Source organism: Protopterus annectens, chromosome 3.part1 (assembly GCF_019279795.1).
Source record: "Protopterus annectens isolate FY-2018-M chromosome 3.part1, PAN1.0, whole genome shotgun sequence".
Taxonomy (NCBI): Eukaryota; Metazoa; Chordata; order Ceratodontiformes; family Protopteridae; genus Protopterus; species Protopterus annectens.
In genome coordinates, this window is record NC_056732.1 from 1,024,236,177 (window position 1) to 1,024,255,903 (window position 19,727).

The window sequence follows — 19,727 nt, forward strand, 5'->3', positions numbered from 1 at the left end:
TGAGGAGTCTGTATAAAACTGAGTAGAGGGACAGGGCTTTTAGCCAGTCTGTGTATGGTAGATGTTTGAGGCCCTGGATCCTCCAGGTGAGGAACCACTGTGGTCTCTCCAACTGCTGTATGTGCTTTGTGAGGTACAGGCTGAACAGGGTGTTGTACTCAGTAATGGGCCTTATAAGGGAAAAATACAGGAATGTTGTGACCTCTTTGTCCGTGGATGAGATACCGTTACTTATGAGGTGGGCCATGTAGAAGGTTTTCCGTACAATGGAAGCAACATGATGGTCAAAAGTCAGGTTGCTATCAACCTGGGTGCCCAAATCCCTCATGACTGATTGCGAGCTTAGGGCATTGTTATTAATGTGATAATTTGTGTGGACATCACTCTCCCCAATGGGGATGGAGCACTTTTTTTTATTCAGCTTGCGACCATGTTTCTAGCACCAGTCATTTGTCTGAGTGAGACCCTTCTTAGAGGATGTTCACATTATTAGGGGAATTGATGACAGCACCTGGCTTGTAGTCATCTGCAAACCTGGTCAGCCATAGCCCACTAGTTTAGGTCTGCACCTCAGAAAAGTACATCCCAAGTAACAGAGGCCCCAAGACCAAACCCTGGGGTACTACTTCTTACGGGTCTACTGTTTGAGGTGACTTCCCCTATTTGACAAGGTGGGAGCTATCAGTGAGTCAGTTTGCTACCCATCTGGTAATATACTGGTTGATGCCTAGTTGACAAGAGTTTATCTATTATGTCCGAGTGGGGAATAGTATCGAAAGCTTTGGCCAGGTCAGGGTAGGCGGTGTGCACCTTCTTCTACTCTTCCATGGCCTTGGTGACTGTGTCAAAGAAGTCGACCACATTTAACAGACATGACCTCCCCTTGATAAAGTCAAACTGTGGGGGATCGAGTGTTTGGAGGTTGTCAGTGTCCTTGTTAATAAGGTCCATTGTAAGCTGTTCCATGGCCTTGTAGATCAGGATAGTTGGGCTGATGGGTCTATAATTTCCCGGATTGGTGGAAAGTGGTGCAAAGGAATGACAGTGGCTGTCCTCTACTCGGCTGGGATGAAGCTGGTACTCAGGCTTTGGTTGAATAGGGCGCCTAATGGTGCTGCACGTTTCTGCCTGAGTTCATGTAGGATGCAGCCTGGGATGTTATCGGGTCCCATGGAAGCTGTATTTTTTGCTTTTGAGAGAGCAGTGATAACATGTTCCTAGATATAAAGGAAAGGGGGCAGGTACTGGGGATGTCCTGATTTACTGATTGGGGGGGGGGGGGGGCTGAGGGGTGAAGTTTTTGCTGAATCTCTCAGCCAGCAAGTTTGCTATATCTACAGCATTTGTATATGTGGTGTCCTTGACCACCAGTTCTGAACAGATCTGGGTGCTTCCTTTGAGGCTGCAGACATATATGAAGAAGGACTTATAATTGTCTCTAGTAGATGTGACCAATTTGGACTTTGTTTGCCTTAGAAGATTTCACTAGTGCTCTTATTTGCTTGTTCAGGCTAAGGAGACATTGCTTCCAATTGGGCACCTGCTCTTTCTTTGTCCTGGACAGCAATTTTTTCCTTTTGTTATAGAGTTTATTTATTGCAGATGTCCACCAGACAGGTTTACTCTTCCTTGCGGAGGATGATTTAGTCCTGTCAGCTATTCCTGATTCCATCCATCTATATGAATGCTCGTATAGTGCTTTGGTGCTAGTTCCTGCAGAGGGGGAGGGGGCTGTGAAGCTGTTTACCATCCCTCAGGAGGCAGTAATCAGCTTTGGAGACGTTTTTTATGTCTGACCCTAGCTAGGGGGGGTGGGGTGTTGGGGGAGATAGTGACTTTGAAAGTAACTGCTTTTATGGTCTGATCTTACCAGGGAGGATGATGCTGTTCGGATGCTGCAGTGGTTACTCATGTTGGTTCATACCAAGTCCAAGATATTATCACCTCTTGTGGGGGTATCTACTAGCTGTTCAAAGCATTTGCTTTGACAAAAATCGATGAATCTCTGGGGATTTGTATTCTGGCATGAGTAGATCTTCCAGTCTATGTTTGGGTAGTTAAAGTCACCCAGGATCAGAGTAAAGGGTTGAATCTTGATAGATTCGAACAGGTCCAGATAAGCTGATTGGGCACCTTGAGTCAGACTTGGGGGCTGGTAGCTAACTATGGTTTGAATAGGGGTCTTGGCAATAGTTAACTGCAACTGGAGTGTCTCTTGTACGTCATACTATTTGACCAGCTTGGAGTTGTGTATGTCTTTAATATATATTGAAACTCCACCTCCTTTGGCTTTGCTGCCCACAGTTTGGGGTCTGAATGTATGATAGGATGAGTAACCAGGTAAGGCTGGTGTGCTCTCCATAGCTTTGAACCAGGTTTCTGTGACTGCACAGATGTCAGGATTTTCCAGGGTTAAGAATGCTTCCAGTGAGTGCAGTTTCATGTTTAGACTCCTAGTGTTTAGCAGCATGACCTTTAATTTGTGTCTTGTTGAAATTTTTATGTTTGTAGTTAATTACCCTTATTGTAATGCATTACTGTATGCTGATGATTGATATTGTAGTGTGGAATTTTAACCATACAACTACAGGACCAGAAGTCTTTCTCCAAACAGATTTCCAGCAAGTATGGTACTTGCTGTCCCTAAACAAAGTAATACTAAATTGCAACAAGTCAACATTTGTGATGCCAGGCGCTCCCCAATTATTTATTGGGCGGCGCAGTGGTGCAGCAGTTAAGATTGTCGCCTCACAGCAAGAGGTTCTCTGGCTCAATTCTTGGTGCCTTCTATGTGGAGTCTGAATCTCCTTCCTGTGTTCGCGTGGGTTTCCTCTGGGTACTCCAGTTTCCTCCCACATTCCAAAGACACGTCTGGAGCATTTCTCCCGCCAGCCACTGCTGAAAATAGTCTCTGTCCTAGTTGGATTTTCCCCATCAACATGTGTTAAAATAGTAATAAATAATTATAGAATACTCTTTTTTTTTTTTATCCTTATGGTAGTCCCCTTTTGACAGTGAATATTATAAAGTATCTGGGCATATGGACTGATCAAAATCTTAATTTGTATATCCACATAATCTTTACTGGAATGCCAGCATGCCAGCAGTTAACTGTTTATTGAGTGCATTTGCCTTAAACATAGTTTTTCTCTTCTTTTGGAGCATGGTTTACCAGTAATTTATTAAAATTCAACTTAGAAAGCAAAATATTCTGATTTATACCTGACCCAGTTTGGCTTCGTCAAGGGCAGATCATGCCTTTTGAACTTGGTCGACTTCTTCGAAACAGTCACAAAGGCCATTGATGAGGGAAAGGCAGTCCATACAGCCTACCTTGACCTTGCAAGGGCTTTCGACACAATACCCCACTCGGGTATTGTAGAAAAACTTACCAGCTTAAATGTAAACCCATATGTCACAAGATGGGTTGCAAACTGGCTTAAGGACAGAACCCACAGGGTTAGAGTTGCTGGCGCTATGTCAGACTCCAAGCCGGTCACAAGTGGTGTCCCACAGGGCTCGGTCCTTGGCCCCCTATTGTTCGGCATCTACTTCTCAGAAGTGCAGGCCAACATGGGAGGACTTTGGCTGACAAAGTTTGCAGATGACTGCAAACTGGGCGCCATAGTGGAAAGTGCATCGGACACGGATATCCTTCAGAAGGGACTCACGGAAACAGATAGCTGGTGCCAGAGCCATGGCCTGAAGTTAAACGCCAAAAAATGTATAGTCATACCCTTCGGGAAAAACAAGGTAACCTCTTCTGTGCTTAGTGGATTGCCACCTATATGGTAGCTTGGGGTTATCAGGGACCTGGGGACCCAGGTTGACAGTGGCCTTTCTTTTGACACTCACGTTGCTAAAGTGGTTAGAAAGACCTTCTACATTGCCCACCTGATCATGAAGGGATTCACATCCAGATCTAGTGAGGTCATTGTTCCCCTGTACTCTTCACTTATCAGACCAATGATAGAGTACAATGCCCCATTCGGGATGTATCTCACCCGACATCTGCAGCAATTGGAGAGACCCCAAAAGTTCCTCACCAAAAGGATAAAGGGACTCCAAAATCTGTCATATGCTGCCAGATTGAAGAAACTCCAGCTTTATTGAGTCACATACCGTCTGCTCAGAGGTGACATGTGCCTGACATACAAGGCCATGTCCAACCCGGAATTAATGGACATGCTCCACCTCAAAAAATCCAAATCCACCAAAACCACTAGAGCAAGCGACTTAAACCTTAGCACGGTTATAAATAGGACGTGCTGGAGGGATAGATTTATCACTCAGAGACTCCCTATGCTGTGGAATAAAATCCCGGTTCATGTGAGGCAGAGCACCTTGCTGGCTCTGTTCAAGAGAAATCTTGACCTGTGGATGGGAGATCGTAGGTTTACCCCGGGAATCATCTCTGTGTCACTGCTGGACAGAGGCACAGCAAACTAATGGGCACAGTATTTTTTCATATAAGGAGTGGCGTAAGCCACAAAACTTTGGGCTAGGCTTATAAATGCCTTAGGGCAGATAGCCTAGTATAAACCTATGAACCTATTATCTTACTCGCTCGAGGAAGAACAAAGAACTCCACGACTTATTAATTTTATATATGACAGTAGCAACAAGAATCCAGTTTTGCTGAACTCGCTGTCATTCATACTTTTGTGTTGTGGATACAACCCCTCCAGCCAATAAAAGTAAAAGAAGACAGCCCAAATAATCATAATAGATAGTTGAGATGGAATCCTATAGAGTAGTCCCATTTTGATCTTAGAAAAGTCATTCTCCAAATGTATACCAGCCAACTGTAATGCACTGCCACAAGATTTTCAGAGCATCACCAAATAAATCCATTTATTGAAAGAAACCTGAAGATTATGTAATTGATAATTGCACGTGCAACTGTGTCAGTCGTCCAGATTAAACATTCACCGTTTGTTGTTGTTGTATCTTTCGGTTTTTCCCGATTAGGGGTCGCCACAGCGGAACTCCGGTCCGCTAATGATTGGCAGCAGATTTTTACGTACAGAGTTGCCAGCCCTGAGGTACAACCTTCAACAAAGGTACGCCCATTCACAGATGTCTCCACACAGTAGACGCTTTAGCTGAGAATCGAACAGGACAATATCTTACTGTGAGGCAACAACGCTACCGTAGCACCACTATCGCAGTTGATTAAACATTCACTGTTTGTACAAAACCTAATGTTTTAAGGAACAGTCTGTTTTCATCATGTACCATTTCCTAACCCTGGAAGTGATGTGCATAAAAAATGTACCTAGTGATGCTTTGAATATTTTATCTAAAATTAATTTAACAGTGACCCATGACTGGGTGTGGGTAAATCATGTGATACCTACATCCAGGAGTGAGATATTCAGCCTCCCTGAATACCTAGTTTTAATGATATATTATTTAACCACTTTCTTTGCTAGGTTTGCAAAAAAAAATGTAATCTGTCACTGCCATCGACTGGCCACTGAATTGCTAAGTGTGTTTATCACTTTGTAAACTAAATTGTACACATTGGTAATATACAATTATTAAACAGTTAGTTTTGCTTTTTGTTATACTGAAGAGCTTTTCTCCCCATGCCTCCATTGAAAATGGGATTTGCATGGCCCAGTAGACTTTCCCGGTTAATAAACTACAAATAAATAAATAAATATTGCTGTTTTACAGTGACATTTAAGAAAGCAATTGCTTATCTTTCTTAAATAATGCCTTTGTATAACTTTTGTGTTTTTCGCTGATTTACTTATATACTGTGCATGTGTGTGGTACATATGTCTGTATGCTTGCACGGTGCATTTGTATAGTGTTAGGAAGCTGGCATAGTAGAGAGCATACTGATTTTGGTTCATAGGAGGTTATTAGGCTAGTGGCCCTAAAGCCTTTATAAGCCTAGCCATGTCGATCCCAGTGTGATGCCCGTGCCCTGGCCCAGCAATCAAGGAGCCTCAGTCCTTGCCACTAACACCAGAGAGGACGTCTCATATGAGAGGAAAGGATAAGAAATACACACAGCAAGTACAATTTCCCTTAAGTGCACACAGAGATCACAGTCAGTGTGGGGCTGGTTGCTCCCCAGGTCCCCAATAAGACTCCCAACTGGCACAGCTATAGGGTCCAGATCTCAGCCTAGCTGGTAAGCTAACCTCCAGTACCCTCTGTCCAACCAGTGCTTCGTGTCCCTGCCCAAGTAGCTGACACACACACATACACACTTTGAGATGAGTATTTATACAACTTCACAGACACTCCTAGGAAAGGCTGACACAGATTCTCCAGCTGTGTCCCTATACCCAGACTATACGGTAGTAATTACTGCCTTCACCAGCTAATAATTATCGGCTACCCAAAGGCCCTTAAAAGGGTGTCCAATTATTACTGTGCAATATTTATTATCCAGTTGGTAGTATAGCCCAGGGCTAAAGCTATAGGAGTGGCTTAGACAGTTTGTGTCTTTCGGCTTTTCCCGGTTAGGGGTCGCCACAGCGGAACTCCGGTCTGCTAATGATTGGCAGTAGACTTTCACATGCTGGCTTGCCGGGCCTAACGCACAACCTTCAACGAAGGAACGCCTATTCATGCATATCGACACTCAGAAGACGCTCTAACTGAGAATCGAACGGACAACGTCTAACAATGAGTAAACTCTATAAATATGCAATGTATTCTGGAGCTTAACTTCTCTACCTAAACCAGCCACAGTTGGAAAGGGTTTAAAAATATTTAATAATAAGTAATAAAAACACAAGGCAATACTACTACACCACAGTCCTATTCAAGAGTTCAGAAATCACACAGAAACTTTAAATCAGTAGTACAGTTCTGACATAACAGAAAAACACTTAGTAATAGCTAGGAAATTAGAAGCAAAGACTACAAGAAAATGTACTTCTGAAATAACAGGCAGAGTGCTGATGAGATGGATATCAAGACAAAAATGCTTAATAATCTCTGGTTCTCACTGTTTAAATTTGAAACTGCAGTTCTGATAAAACATTACATTATTTGTTTACACTTTCCTGGTTCCCAAGCCGTACAAACTGTATTTAAATTCTCTTACACTTAGAGCAATAAAGGACATTCCACATGCAAATTCTGATCATTAACTTTAGCCTTAAAACACTAGGCAGGATGCTTACTCCAGACTCATCGACTCCAAATTCTAACTTCAAAGGAATAGACATAAAGTAATTTTAATTTCAAATGACCAATAACAAGTTTTCCTTACAGCAGATGGCAATGTTGCCACATTGTTGAAACAACATATCTGAAGTTTTTATTTTATTTATTTTTTATTTTATTTTACATTTGTTGACCGGGCTAGTCTAGCTGGAGAAATTTCCATTTTCAGTAGAGGCCCGGGGAGAAAAGCTCCACAGAGTGAGAGACATTCAGAGATTAAAAAAAAAAAAATTTACATACAAACAAAAATTGTCATACAAAAATGTAATAGCAGTAACTTCATTTGTCCATCAGCCTGTGGGTATCGGATCCATATCAGATCCGAGCCGGCAGCTTCAAACAGCTAAGATCTGAGCTCCAAGCTCCTCCCCTTACCCACAATCCCCTGCCATCCCTCTCTGACCTCAGATCTCGTTTGCCGCGGTTGACTCAACAGCTTTGAACGAGTTCCAGGCGTGGGTTTTAGTCGTTCTGTGAGGAAAAATGTTGCTTTCTAATTTTTCTGTAGTGTAATATTGCTTGTTGTTTTGTGTGTTGCCCTTGTATTTAAAAACCTTTAGTTTTAATATTATCTGGTTAAATTTTAGTGTAGTTTATTCCTCCCCGTGTGTATGAAGGTGTGTGTGTTGGGCCTTGTGTTGTTTTTCTTAGTTTAACTATGTCTGAGGCCCTAAAAATTTTTTCTCTAAATGCACCGAGTGTGGCCATAAGCTATCCCCGGCGGATGGCCACACTCGGTGTGTTATTTGCCTTGGGGTTGACCACCTTTCCTCAGGCTGCACTATTTGTGCAGCCTTCAACCCCAGGGCTCTAAAGGACAGGAGATCGAAGCTGATTCTGCGGGACTTTTGCCCCCGGATTCAGCTTTGGCCTCCTCTCCCTTGGTGGCACCTGCCACGGCAGTGCCCCCTTCCACCCCTGCTCCACTGGCCGGGACTCAACCTCCCACCTTGGGCCAGGAGGAGAGGGATGCTAAGCAGGAGAAGAAGAAGGAAAGACACCACAAGCGGTGGGCCGAGTCTTCCTCCTCGGCTCCACCGGCTAAGCAAGCTGCTTCTCCCAGGGCTTCCGGGCCTTCTCCTTCCTGGCTCCATTCACCTCGCTTCTCCCCGGAGCCGGAGGAGGAGACCTAGTTGCCGTCGAGGTCATCGAGGCGGCACTCCCAGCCCGCCTCGGTGGCCTCCTCTAGGTCTACCCGAAGCTTGTCTGATGCAGATATGGACCGGATGATGCGTAGGTTCCTCCAGGTCTAGCTGCAGATGTGAGTGCTCATGCCCCCCCCTTTTTTCACCCCGATTGCTCCTTCTCCGACCCACTTTTGGGGTTCGGAGCCTTTGGAGCTGGGTTGCATAGGAGCCGGGGGAGGTTCGGCGCCGATAGTGCTTCGTACTTCAGCTCCGAACGCACCCTCAAGTTTGAAAGGTCCCTTTTCAGATCCGAGCTCTCTGAGCCGAGAGCTGAGCTTCGGATCCGGAGGGGTCAGTGTGTCTTCGGCTCGGTCGGAGCATACTGGCTCTTCGGATCCGATTGATTCGGTGCCGGCCCCGATCCACACATCGGATCCGAGGGGGCTGCTCTCGGATCCTAGAGAGAGAGGAGTTCTCCGCTCTCAGATCCTAGAGAGAGGAGTTCTCCCTCGGCGTTCGATGTAGTGGAGAGGGTATTGTCGAGGGGCTCCAGGCCCCAGGCTCTGACTACGGATCAACCCTGCACTCCCTCTCAGACGGGCCTGCCTTCCATCACCCAGCCCCAGGGACAGCCTGCGCCTACATCCCAGGTCGTTCCCTTAGAGGAAAAAGATGTGGTTGGTGAGGCCTCTTCGGACAGCCCCCCCGAGGAGGTTCCTCACAAACGTAAGTGCAAGAGGAGGCACTTGGACTCACCTGAGTCTTTGACAGAAGACACTGATTTAGAAGAAGGGGAAGGTTCCCCAAGGTCACCCCCTGAGGACGTCTCCTTCCGAGACATTATGGAAATGCTTCAAATTAGAGGGGGGTGGTCAGCCCAAAAGCCTTCCTCAGATAAGTCTGTGTTCCTGGAGGCATTTGACGCAGGCCCCATCTACCTCTTGGTTGTCCCCTCCCGCCATCACTACCAGGGCATGGAAGGAACTGGACACTGTTGAGCCCATTCCAAGGCCAGATAAAATCCTTATTCCCCCCACTGATAGGGCAGTATGGAGCAAGGGTGCTCCTGTAGATGCCATGTTGGTGGCGGCTGCCACCAAGAGGGAACTGGCCCAGGAGAGTTCCTCGGTCCATCCTCCCGACAAGGAGTCTCGGACGATGGAACGCCTGGGGAAGCGGATGTTAGCTTCAGCTACCTTCGCAGTGAGGTCGCTGAACTATATGGCACACGTCATACGACTCCAGTGGGATCTCATCAAGGAATACGCCAGGTCGCCCCCAGAGTCCATGTCGACTGAGGATAAGAAGGTGTTCTCAGCTCGAATGGCCACTCTCAAGTCCATCTCGAACACTTCTATGCGGCTCTTCTCCCATGCCATGGAAGGAGCTGCTAGAGCTAGTGGAGCGGGCGTTGGTTTGAGACTACATGCTTGGCTCCGCCTCTGCGACTTTGCGGAACCCTTCAAGGCGTCCTTCGCAAATGCCCCTTTTGACTGTTCTTCGCGTTTTGGCAAGACCATCCGCGACACGCTGGTCCAGAGTGAGAAAGACGAGAAGACGTTGTCTGCCGTCGGAGTCTGCTTCTTGGATCCCCAGAGGTCTTTCTCCAGGAACCAAAGGGGACAGAAGAAGATGTGGTTCCGGAAGTCTCAACAGTCCCGTTTCGCTCCGGACCCCACATCCTTTAGAGGCAGGGGAGAACAAGGTGGAAGCCGGCCCAGAGGCAGAGGGGGACCGAAGAATTTCGGGTCGGGAGAACCCTTTTCAGATTGGCCCATGCAGCAGTCCTGAAGGGTTACCCGACTGTTCCACTCTGGAGGCAGTCGAGGGTCATTTCTCAAGGCACCTAGCAGCTTGGGAGTCCATTACAACAGATCGCTGGGTGCTTCAAATCGTATCCAGAGGTTACAAAATCCCCTTTGTGAATCCCCCGCCCAGACCCCGGAGCCTCCCTGATGTCCCATCAAAGAGGCAGCAGCTGCAGAAATAAAGCAACTGCTAGAAAAAAGAACAATCCAGCGCGTCCCCCCAGACCAGTCCGGATTGGGCTTCTACTCCAGGTTCTTTCTGGTGCCAAAAAAGACGGGGACTTGAGGCCAATCCTCGACCTGTCCTTGCTAAACCTGTCAGTGGCCAAAGTTCCCGGTGGTCACCATTCAATCCATTCTCCCCCTCGTGCAGGAGAATGACAGGATGTGCTCGATAGACCTCAAGGATACGTACTACCACATATTGATGGAGAGACGCTCCAGAAGGTTTCTCCACTTCCGGCTAGGAGCCAGACACTACCAGTTCAGGGTCCTCCCCTTTAGTCTCATCACAGCCCCCAGGGTGTTCACCAAAGTGTTGGCAGTAGTAGCGGCCCACCTGAGACTCCAGGGTATACAGGTCTTCCCCTACCTGGACGACTGGCTCCTGACCGCCCCCAACAGGCATCTACTATGTTCAGCCAGAGATTACTTCCTCCACCTGGCCTCTCGGCTGGGAATCACGATCAGTCTCAACAAATCTTCTCTTCATCCAACCCAGATCTTAGACTTCATAGGAGCCAGATTAGAAACAAACCTATTGAGAGTCTTCTTGACTCCGAAACCGGATTCGCACACTGAAGCTCCACGTACTGGCCCTTTTACAATCCCCGGCTCCACCAGCGGAATTGGTTCTGAGGGCACTAGGTTCCATGGCGGCCACGATCAATCTGCTACCTTTAGCGAGCTTGAACATGAGAGTACTATAGTGGACCTTGCAGGTTCAATGGTCCATCTTGTTACGCCCGCTGAGTGCACCTGTCCCCCTCAGCAGGGCTTGCAGGAATTCCCTACTCTGGTGGCTCCAATCCCTGTACCTCCAGATAGGGTGCCCCTTTTCTATGTCCCCGCCTCTAACCACGGTGACCAAGGATGCTTCTCACCTAGGGTGGGGGGGGGGCACTGCATGGGCAGAACCGTCCAAAGCACGTGGACCCATTCAGAGACCTTATTGCATATCAGTGTCCTAGAGATGAGCAGGGTGCTTTTGGCATTGCAAGCACTCCAAGCCCTTCTTCCCTTAGGGACGGTTGCAATTCAGACAGACAACATGTCAGTGGTCTGGTATATCAACAAACAGGGGGGAACCAGATCCTACCCACTTTGTCGAGAGGCCATGAGAGTTTGGGAATGGGCGATCTCCACCAACCGCTGTCTCATAGCGACGCATATCCCGGGTCGGTCGAACATTTTAGCAGACAGGCTGAGTCGAACCATCCTCTCGCCGTACGAGTGGTCTCTGTACCCCAGAATAGCGAAGCAAATCTTCCTCAAGTGGGGTCAACCTTGCTGTGATCTCTTCGCGTCTCCTTCGAACGCAAAGTGCAGCGACTACTTCGCTCTAATTCCCCCACCAGGAGAATCCCCCAGAGACGCTCTGGTGCATGTTTGGCCATCCGGTCTACTTTATGCTTATCCCCCTCTTCCCCTAATGCTAAAATTCTTGCAAAAAGCCCGTCGGTTGGGGAGCAGAGTAATTCTCATAGCCCCATTCTGGCCTTGTCAAACATGGTTCCTATTTCTATGGTCTCACCTAGTGAATCCTCCATGGATTCTAGATCCCACCCCAGATCTGATCTCTCACCCATTGGGTTTACCAACCCCGAACCTGGGCAACCTCAAGCTCACTGCTTGGCTGATCCAGTTCCAGTAATAGTTAGGACTCCCGGTATCTCGTCCCATGTTAAGGCTATTTTAGTGGCCGCTCATAAACCTTCTACGAGAAATGTTTATAACAGCAAATGGAAATGCTTTACTATCTGGGCGGAGCATAGAAATTTGGATCCCTTTACAGCTCCCATACCAGCGATGTTAGAATTTTTGTCGACCTTATTCGGCCAAGGTGCTAGCTCTTCCACTGTAAGTCCAGTTAGCTGCAATTTCCCATTATCATGTGGGAAGTGACCTCTGTTCCTTAGCATCTTCCAAATTATGTAAGACGTTCTTAAAAGGCACCTTCCTCTTAAGACCTCCAGTGAAAGACGCAGTCCCTCCATGGGATTTAACTCTTGTCCTCCAGTCCTTTACCGGCCCTCCGTTTGAACCTGCAGCCACGGTGGATCTGAAATACTTATCTTGGAAGACGGCCTTTCTCATTGCTATCACTTCGGCCAGAAGGGTTTCGGAGCTTCAAGCCCTTTGCGCCAAACCACCGTACTTGGTCTTCCATAAAGATAGTTTCCCTCAGGACCAATCCCTCCTTCCTACCCAAAGTTGCTTCTAAGCCCAATATTAATCAATCTATTAATTTGCCAGTTTTCTTTCCAAATTATCAAAACAAGGGTGAATACAAATTACATTCTCTGGACGTACATAGGCAATTGAGATTCTGCTTGCACAGGACCGCTGAACATAGGCAATCTGAGCAACTCTTTGTATCTTTTGCAAAACCCTCTTTGGGAAAACCAGTATCAAAAGTTACATTGTCCAGATGGATTTCCCAATGTATACTCCTTGCATACAAGAGTTCTGGTAGACCTGAACCTGAAAGAGTCCACTCTCATTCTACCCGATCGATCTCTACTTCTGCTGCCTTTTCCTGAGTCTCCCTGGACGACATTTGTTCAGCAGCCACTTGGGCTTCATCCCACACTTTCATTAACCATTACAAGTTGGATCTAATTTCCAGAGGGAGAGCATCCTTCGGCTCTGCAGTGCTCCGGAATATCCTTCCAGGAGGACCCCCCATATTTGGGTAGCTGGGGACTCTGTCCCACAGGTTGATGGACAAGTTAACTACTTCAGATAAAGTTATGTACTCACCATAACGTTCCATCTTGAGTAGTTAAACTTCATTTATCAGCAACCAACCCCCCCCCCTGCCATCCCCATAACCTATAGTGCGTTCTAGAAGGATTCCTTGCCCTTTTCTTCGGATAACACCAGGTTAGGAGTTGCAGGTGATCTTTTGTTGTAATATGCTGTTTTGCCATAGCAAACTCGATCTGAGGTCAGAGAGGGATGGGTAAGGGGAGGAGCTTGGAGCTCGGATCTTAGCTGTTTGAAGCTGCCGGCTCGGATCCAATATGAATCCGATACCCACAGGTTGCTGACAAATGAAGTTTACCTACTCGGATGGAACGTTATGGTGAGTACATAACTTCTTTTTCTTTACATTTTAAGACACAAGCCTGTATTTTACATTTATATTTACAAATGCCAGAATTATGTATCAAATTTGATTTGACTAGGCTGGCAGCCTTCATCCCTTCTCTACCAGTCTTCACACCCAGGTTGCCCCAGTTGTTCTTGGTTAGATGGACATACTTTACAGATAAGCACTGACTACCCCTGTCTATAAATGACATAGGTGCCACCCCCAGGGTGAATTTACGGTCACCCATCCTTTTGTCCAGGTTGTGCTTGAATAGGGTCATTGAGCAGGTCTGCTTCACATGAATTGGAAGTTTATTCCAGAGCAGTGGCAATCTCTGGGAGATGCTTGTCCCTCCAGCATGTTCTGTTAATGTCACTGGCAAGGGTGAGAAACCAATAGTAAGTGGCTTTAGTGCCATTTGATTTGCAGATGTGCCGCATTTCCATCAGTTTGGGGTCAGAAACTGCCCTGTGAGCCAGGCAGAAGTCTCTTCTTAGTAGCCTGTATGATACAGAGTACAGTGACCAGGCTTTTAGTCTGTCCGTGTAGGTCATGGTTTGGAGGCCCTGTATCTTCTTAGTGAGAAACCTCTGTGGTCTCCAGTTGCTGTGGGTTTCTGGTGAAATACATGCAGAAGGGAGCATCGTACTCTTAATGGTCTTCTTAGGGTCAGGTAACGTAGGGTTATCGCATCCTTGGACCTGGATGAGATACCTTTACTTATGAGATGCGCAGTGTAGAAGGCTTCCCTTACTCCCATGGAAACCTAGTGGTCAAAGTTCAGATTGTTGTCAACCTGTGTTTCCAGATCTCATACCACTGGGTTTGAACTTAGTGGGGTGCTGTAATTAGTGGGGAATTCTGCTTTACCAAATGGGATATGACTGGCACTAGTCATTTGTTTGTGTTAGCCCTTCCTGTAATACGTTAACATCATTGGGAGACTCTGATTGCACCTAGTTTACAGTCCTCAGTAAACTTAGAAAGCCAAAGGCTATGTACTTTACTATTTGGAATCTGTTTCTCAGATGTTCAGCTTAAAGGCCCCAGTACAGATCCTTGCAGTACGCCACTGGTGACAGGTCTACTGTTAGAAGTGAAGTCACCATCTTTGACAGTATGTGTTCTGTTCATGAGCCAATTGGCTACCCATCTAGTGATATAAGGGTTTACACTTAGCTGGGAGAGTTTTTTGGTGATATCCAAATGGAGGATTGTGTTAAAGGCTCTGGCTAGGTCCAGATAGGCAGTATGCACTGTCTTACCATCATGCAGAGCTTTGGTGACTTGAAAATTGCCAGGTTCAATAAGCACAGTGTACCCTTAAAAAAGCCAAACTGGGTTGGGTCTAGAGTTTGAAGGTCACCTATGTCGTCGTTGATGAGATCCATAATAATCCTTTCCATGGCCTTGCAGGTGAGGCTGGTTAGACTCGCGGGTTCTGTAGTTACCAGGGTTGGTTGATAGCTCCCCTTTATGCAGGGGGATTACTGTTGCTGTTCTTCTTTCTGCTGGTACAAAGCCAGTTCTCAGGCTATGGGTAAAGAGAACTGCAAGTGGGTCAGCTAGGTTCTGTTTTAAATTGCTTGGTAAGCAATATGGATGTTATCTGGCCCCATTGAGGCTGTGTTTTTGGCCTTGGAGAGCAGAAATATGACTTGATCTGTAGAGATACTAGGTAGAGAACTGATGTCGGGTATGCTTTGGGGTATGGCTTTTTGAGATAGGGGGGTGAATTTTGGTCAAATCTGTCAGCTAGCAGGTTGGCAATTTCCACTGGTATAGTGTGAGTGATACCATCTACTACCAACTCGGCACATAGCTGGGCACTCCCTTTTAGATTTTTGAATGTAGTTAAAGAATGCCTTATGATTGCCTTTGACTATGGATGCTATTTTAGCTTCATAATTAGCTTTAGAGAACTTTACAAGACTTCTTATTTGCTTATTCAATCTTTGCAGAGAATTCTTCTCTGCAGAGGCAGTTGCCTCTTGTTCTCGGACATCTGTTTCTTTCTTTTGTTATGCAATCTGTTTATTAGATGTCCATCAAGGTGGCTTGTTTATTTTATTTATTTTTTTGGAGGGCCCGGTTTTAATCCAGTCAGGTACAGCTGAGTCTGTACAGTTGCTAAGATGATTATACAGGGCATTTGTGTACATCTCTGCATAGCAGTCATTATTGCCTGTGATTGTAAGGGGTATAAAACTTTTTATACCATCACTTAGTAGACAGTAATTTGCTTTGGATTGCCTATGTTTTTATTTATACGTTGGGAAAGTGTGGTAGTATTAGCGGAACAATAATATGAGGAATGTGAGGGACATTCTGTTAGTCTAGACAGTTGAATGGCAAGGTGACAAACATTGCAGTCTTTGACATAAGCAGAAAAGCCCCTTTTAACATATTTTTGCAGTGTGCTGATTTTTTTCCCTTGTATTCTGCTCTGTCCCTCTAAAATATGTGAAGATTTTTTTTCATCATCTTGTTAAAGAAAAATCCGGCTGCTCAGCAGTAGTAAACAGCCAGACTTTTTTGAATCGGGATATGTATAATTTGCATCAGCATACTCATTTTTGAATAGCAATGAACCATTGTTGTAGAATTGTGGCCAAACAATCTGTGTGTTGTGTGTATTTATGTAGGTATGTTTTCCTTCATTGCTGTTGAGTTTAATCATGTACAGAGCTTGTTGTACAGTGTTGCTGAGTAAATTTGTAGAATTATTGTACTGTTAATTTGCAAAGTTGCGGTGGTGCAGTGGTTAGTGTTGTCACCTCACAGCAAGAGGTTCTCTGGTTCAATTCTTGGCTGGAGCGTCTTCTGTGTGGAGCCATTATGTCCTCCCCGCAGTCGAGTGAACTTTAAAGACATGCAGGTAGGTGTGTGCGTGTGTGGGATGTGCCTTCTTTGAAGGCTGGGTACCAGGCTGGCAACTCGACACCATAAAAATCCACTGGCAATCAGCTGACTGGTGATCCACTGTGGCAACCCCTAACTGGGAAGCGCCAAAATACTTTTTTTATTGTACTGTCAATTTACAGATTGCTGGCTGTGGCATAATTCTTGATGTTGATTTGCTCATGGTATGTGCAGTGGATATAAAAAGTTTACACACCCCTGTTTAAAATGCCAGTTTTTTGTGATATAAAAAAATGAGACCACAATAAATCATTTCAAAGCTTTTCCCACCTTTAATGTGACCTATAACCTGTACAATTCAATTGAAAAACAAAACAAGTCTGTTAGGGGGAAAAGTATAAAAAATAAAAAAACGTTCAATAAGCTGGTTGCATAAGTGTGCATACCCTTAAACCAATACTTTGTTGAAGCACCTTTTGATTTAATTACAGCATTCAGTCTTTTTGGGTAGGAGTCTATCAGCATGACACATCTTGACTTGGTAATTTTTGCCCACTCTTCCTTGCAAAAGCACTCCAAATCTGTCAGATTGCGAGGGCATCTCTTGTGCACAGCCATCTTCAGGTCACCCCACAGATTTTCTATTGGATTTAGGTCTGGGCTCTTGCTGGGCCATTCCAAAATTTTAATTTTCTTCTGGTGAAGCCATTCTTTTGTTGATTTGGATGCATGCCTGGGGTCATTGTTGTGTTGAAAGGTGGAATTCCTCTTCATCTTCAGCTTTCAAGCAGACACCTGAAGGTTTTGGACCAAAAGTGACTGATGTTTGGAACTGTCCATAATTCTCTCCACCTTGACTAAAGCCCCAGTTCCAAAATCAACCCTAAAGCATGATACTGCTACCACTGTGGGGATGATGTTCTTCTGGTGATGTGAAGTTTTGTTTTTGCACCAAACGTACCTTTTTGGAATTGTGGCCAAAAAGTTCAACCTTGGTCTCATCAGACCATAACACATTTTCCCACATGCCTTTGGGTAACTTTATGTATAGTTTTGCAAATTTTAGCCGGGCCTGGATATTTTTCTGTGTAAGAGGCGTCTGTCTTGCAACCCTACCCCATAGCCCAGACATATGGAGAATACGGGAGATAGTTGTCACATGTAGTACACAACCAGTACTTGCCAGAAATTGCTGCAGCTCCTTCAGTTTTGCTGTAGGTCTCCTAGGCAGCCTCCCTGACCAGTTTTTGTCTTGTCTTTTCATACATTTTGGAGGGATGCCCAGTTCTTTGCAACATCACTGTTGTCCCATATTTTCTCCACTTTTAGATGACTGTCTTCACTGTGTTCCATGTTCTATCCGATGGTGTGGACATTTTTTATACCCTTTTCCTGACTGATACCTTTCTACAATGAGATCCCTTTGATGCTTTGTAAGCTCTCTGCGAACCATGGGTTTTTGCTGTAGCAGGCAACGGAGTACATGTCAGGAAAATCCTACTAGGACAGCTGAACTTTATATGGGGATATCAGAGTCTCTTTAATTGATGGCAGATGTGTACCCAAGAAGACTGAATGCTGTAATTAAATCAAAAGGTGCTTCAACAAAATATTAGTTTAAGCCTTTAAGGGTGTGCACACTTATGCAACCAGCGTATTGTACGTTTTTTATATTTTTTCCCCTAACAGACTTGTTTGTTTTTTTCAATTGAATGGTACAGGTTCTAGGTGATTACAGGTTCTAGGTGATATTAAAGGTGGGAAAAGTTTTGAAATTATTTATTGTGGTTTCATTTTTTTTTTTTTAGATCACAAAAACCTGGCATTTTAACGTGTGCAAACTTTTTATATCCACTGTATGTTATGAAGTAGGGGGCATGTAGAATATGAGTATAACATTTGTGTATTCATGGGGAAATGTGTGCTTTTTTTTGTTTTATCACAAATGTAAGCTGTGTGCTTTATATTTGCAGTCCATGTACTCTGTGAGCAGTGTTTTGACAGCATGCATATGTGTATGATGTTTTTGGTTCAATCAAAGATATTTTCAGTGGATGCCAATATATTCATACGTAGTTTTGTGTGCATGTAAATGATTTCTAATGTATACCACTGCCCTGACTTCTTTTATATTTAAGAAAAGTGTTTGTTTTAATTGGCTCGGGTCTGAAAAGGGTCTTTGGACTAATACACCAACCTGACTAAGATATTTAAGTAAGTAACATAAATAAATGGGAAGTAACAAGTATCAGTAGGAGGCTGTGGCAGTTGAGCCCTACTAGGTCATATGCTTGACATTTGTACCCGTGAAGATATCAACATAGTAATAAAATAAAAATACATTTCAGGTTTTTGTGTAGTATTTTTTTGTTTCAAAATCATATTTTTGCCATCTATAACAAAAGTTTTTATCTCTGCCTCCAAGGTTCTATCCATTGCCCTTGATGCTTGGGTAACTTGTCATACATAATTAATGGTTTAGTGATAAGCTTCTCTCCTTTTGAGATAGCAGCATTGTGCATGCTCTTACCGTACTTTTAGTTTCTGAGAGAGTTTCTTTTAAACATTTATACACTTTCCTCTATTCCTCTTCTAGTTGAATTGTCCCACTTTTCAGTAGCTTTTTTAAGCTGTTTCATCCATCCACAATCCCCTTTTCCCATTCTTGCACATGAGGTAGGGGTAGTTCTTGAATGGGGTTGGCAACTTTAACACATCCATTTTTTGTAGGAGCCGGTAAAAAGATTTCTCTGAAACAGTACACAACATAAATAATGTCATCTAAATTTGTGAGTAAAGGCAGCCGCTGCGTCCTGTTGCCAGTTTGCTTCAGTTCTGCTGATAGAGCCTCATTAACAACTTTCCATCAAGCATTGTTGTATCTTTCGGCTTATCCCGGTTAGGGGTTGCCACAGCGGAACTCCAGTCCGCTAATGTTTGGTAGTGGATTTTTACGTGCCGAGTTACCAGCCCTGACGCACAACCTTCAACGAAGGCACGCCCATTCACGCATGTCTCCACACAGAAGACGCTCTAGCTGAGAATCGAACGCGACAACGTCTTGCTGTGAGGCGACAACGCTACTGCAGCACCACTACCGCGGGTAGTTAAATTTAGTGATTGATGTGAGAAAAACTTTTCCCGCTAATGTTTCATGTAAACAATTTTATGGTCAAACTCTAATACCTCTGCTTCCGTGCCTGTCATTTGTAATGGTGTATCTGCTTCAGTCTTTCACTGCCAGTAGTCTTTCCAAGTTGTGGTTACTAATGTTTATAGTGGCTTACTGTGTTTTTTTTCTTTTTTTTTTTTTTTTTTTAGGTAACAGCTGGAGAAAAATGTATGTGCAAAGATCACTATCTCACTTTAGCTATTGCTTCATGTAGAGTGGTTAGTAGAGCAGAGGTAACATCTTGGTAA

General features: G+C 44.8%; 1 protein-coding gene across 1 annotated transcript in view; it reads left to right on the top strand.

Annotated features, from left to right (window-relative positions):
• The window catches only part of FAM210A (family with sequence similarity 210 member A), a 391,413-nt gene that overhangs the window by 22,553 nt on the left and 349,133 nt on the right, over nucleotides 1-19,727 (top strand). The window lies entirely within an intron of this gene.